The sequence below is a fragment of the Gracilinanus agilis genome, chromosome 6 (assembly GCF_016433145.1).
Source record: "Gracilinanus agilis isolate LMUSP501 chromosome 6, AgileGrace, whole genome shotgun sequence".
Classification (NCBI taxonomy): domain Eukaryota; kingdom Metazoa; phylum Chordata; class Mammalia; order Didelphimorphia; family Didelphidae; genus Gracilinanus; species Gracilinanus agilis.
In genome coordinates, this window is record NC_058135.1 from 8435798 (window position 1) to 8436508 (window position 711).

Below are 711 nucleotides of genomic sequence, written 5' to 3' on the forward strand. Positions count from 1 at the left end.
CAGCCCAGAGGAGCTTCCCCTTCCCCGGCTTTTAGCTCGGCCCTCGGCCCTCTCGCCTTGACACTAGTGCCTGGCTGGTTGGCTGGCTGAAAAGGCTGAGAGTCCAAGTCTCGATGTATGCAGAATGCCAAGTAGGGAGCTGAAGGGCTCCCGACATCATCTCTCCCATAGCACAGACCAGGAAGCTGAGGCCCCGCTAGATCCCCCAGCTCGCAAACCCCGGCCCTAGGATTCCTAAGGCAGCGCTTCTGCAGGTACAGGAACCCCCCGCGTTCCCGGGGAGCATCCTGCGAACTCGCTATGACTCGAGGGTGCTATCTACGAGCGATCTTTGGAGGAACTTTTCGCCAGGAGGCTTCTGGGAAGCTCCCTTCAGTCCACACCCAGGCGGTCAAGGGCGTCCCTGTCCACCGCTCTGACCTTGGGGCTGGGCCAGTGGCGGGAGGGGGGAGGGTTGTCTAGACCGAGAGGAGGGGACAGCGCCTGGGAGGCAGCCCCCCGAGGCCGACCCAGTCCCCGCCCCGCTCTACGTTAGCCCCGGCCCAGCCCGGCAGCCGAAGCAGCGCAGGCGCTGGGGCAGGCCGGGGCGGGCCGGCCCGCGGGGGCGGGGCCGGCGGCCCGGGTGGGGCAGACCCGGGCTAGGGGTTGCAGTGGAGTCTGTATCGTTCCTCAGGCGCGCCACGTCTCTCGTCTCACCGCTCTCCGGCAGCT